We start from the raw sequence: 2,857 nt of genomic DNA on the forward strand, positions 1-2,857 counted from the left end.
AACCAGGAGGACCATAGCAAACCAGACAAGCTGTCCTTGCACTGGCAAAGAGTTGTTTATGTAGAAGAAAATGACAAGCATGAGTCATAAAGTGGGATGTCATCATTTGATTCTAAACGTATTATCAACACATTTAGATATGGACTGAGAGACTTCAACCATGAGGAAATACATAGCAAGCAGCAAACTATAGTCTCCTTGATGGAATCTTTTGCTGTTGTAATCACTGTCAAACACATTCTATTGAATTGAAGTCCAAACTATAAATGTATAACTAAAGACACATTGTAATCACTACTCAAGGCGGATTTACTATATTTCAAAAATATATGTATTTTTCATTGTGCACATAAACACAAAATAGAACATCAAGAGATCAGGCAGCTCTTTCATCTGTGAGCTAACGTTACGTGAGTCTGCTTTGAATGATAATCAGACTGCTGCTCCTACCAAATTTTCTCTGCTCCACTTTTCCAGTAGCTCTTGTTTATACACTTTCAGATATCACCTCGTTTTCCCCTCCCAAATCTGTCTAGTACACACATTTGCATGCAGACCAGTGATTGGCCGCTCGTATCATACGCCGCAATAGACAGCCATGTGCTGATTGGCTCCTGCCGGGAAGAGGGCATGGAATCCCTGCGACCAAAAAACACACATAAAAGGGACCGTGGAAAACGACAGAGGCAGACAAGCACCTACCTATTACAAGAGAACTTTGAGCACTATCAGAGACCTTCTGCTCGAATCTGTACAGAATTCTCAGACAATCTACACTCAGTGTGCAATTGCGCAGCTGTTTATACCGACAGCAACTTCACCAGAAGACAGAAGAGTTTGACTGGTCTTGTGTTCTTCTCTTCTACCTGTCTACTGACAGAGACTGTCCGTGACTGAACGGTCAGTTTAAAGACACTTTTAGAAGCACATCGTCATCCAGACAAAAAGCAGTATCATGTCTCTAGAGGTGAAGGAGAAGACCCAGGTGAGGTTGGTGTTCCTGGGGGCGGCCGGCGTGGGCAAGACGGCCCTGATCCGCCGCTTCCTCCAGGACACCTTCGAGCCCAAGCACCGGCGCACCGTGGAGGAGATGCACAGCAAGGAGTACGACATCGGTGGCTCTAAGGTCACCGTGGAGATCCTGGACACCAGCGGCAGCTACTCCTTCCCTGCCATGCGCAAGCTCTCCATCCAGAACAGCGACGCCTTYGCCCTGGTCTACGCGGTCGACGACGCAGAGTCGCTGGAGGCCGTCAAGAGCCTCCGMRACGAGATCCTGGAGGTCAAGGAGGACAAGTACACCCCGATCGTGGTGGTGGGYAACAAGKCAGAYCGAGCGGGAAGCGACCGGCAGGTGGCAGCTGACGACGTACTGTCAACAGTGGAGCTGGACTGGAACAACAGCTACGTGGAGACGTCGGCCAAGGAGAACAACAACGTGATGGAGGTGTTCAGGGAGCTGCTGCAGCAGACCAACCTGCCCTGYCGGCTGAGCCCTGCTCTGAGGCGCCGCAGGGAGACCTTCCCCAAAGGAGACCCCAAGGGCATCCGGCCGCCCATGAACAAGACCAACTCCTGCATCATCTCYTAATAGGGCAGGTTGAAGGAGAAAGAGAGGGAAAGGGCGTAGGCTAGTACACCTGTTAAAGTGCTACTGGACAAGAGGGAGAGGGAAACTTGACTATGTATGGGCTGAAAAGGTTGAGGTGAGGGACTGCCAGTGTGCTGAAACAGAACTGAACTCCCAAACACTCTTGATTCCACGTCTGCTTCCCTTGTCCAAGCGATGTGGTTGATATGGGAAGAGAATGGGCGACAATGAATGGTTATGAAAGAGGACTTGGTCCAACTAATGTAAACATTGTAAGGTGGGGAGATAAGGGTGAAAAGGTGACAAAGATGTTCAACTGCTCAGTTGTTACTCAGTAATTACTTAATGTAATGTGTTGCTGCTTATTTGGTTAACAGGCTTCTGCTGTTTCAGTTTAGATCAATGTATAGCTTTTGTATTCAAATGATGCTAATTTTGCAACGTGTGTTTGACATTTACTTGCAATAAGACATTTGACTGTTGCAAACATACAATAAGAGTATTTATTGACTCAAAAGAAAGATGTATATGCTGGGGTTTGTGCAAAGTCAATGGTTTGATGTAAAACACCATCTATTCAGTTGGAAATTCACGTGTAGCACAGCATTATTGTTTACAAAGGACTCGCTTGTATTCAAGTTTTTTTTGATTGATTTGCTATTAAGCATGACTTGATTAACGTGTGTAAAAAGTGGTGACATGCAAATGTCTATTACATGCAATTTTTTATTTTAAACATGTTTTTACATTCTTACGTATTTTTTATTCACGATTTATACATTAAACTGCTTTACCAGTGTTCATTTTAAGATGGAATGTTTACCCCATAAAGCTAAATAAATAGTACACAAATTTTAAAAAGCTATGATCTAACTAACTGCGTTATGAATATGGGACACATATTTGCACTCTCAATAGAGAATGAACAACGCAGACACAAACTGGAGGAGTGAAACGGACGTCACACACATCAGACATCGCACACGTCAATCAAATAGCAACGGTCTGTCTATCATCATGACCCCAATAGATGTGCAGGTGCACCATGATGTGGATCAAATTTCCACAAACAAACTACAAAAACATACTACCAAAGCCCACTTACTAGTGAAGGCCTAGGCCAGGGATGGGCAACTTTGATGGGGGTGGGGACTCATCATGAGGGGCCGCTGTGGAGCACGGGTCTGCATACCCACATCCATACCCACACATGCAGTCAGAGCAGGCCCTAGCCTTTTGGGGGCCCTAAGCTACATTTTTGGGGGG

At 45.5% G+C, this 2,857-nt stretch overlaps 1 pseudogene; it reads left to right on the plus strand.

Moving 5' to 3' along the window:
- Positions 1-677: 677 nt before the first annotated feature.
- LOC111982416 (GTP-binding protein Rhes pseudogene) lies at positions 678-2,432 on the plus strand (annotated as a pseudogene).
- The last annotated feature ends 425 nt before the right edge of the window (positions 2,433-2,857 follow it).

This window comes from Salvelinus sp. IW2-2015, linkage group LG21 (assembly GCF_002910315.2).
Source record: "Salvelinus sp. IW2-2015 linkage group LG21, ASM291031v2, whole genome shotgun sequence".
Classification (NCBI taxonomy): Eukaryota; Metazoa; Chordata; class Actinopteri; order Salmoniformes; family Salmonidae; genus Salvelinus; species Salvelinus sp. IW2-2015.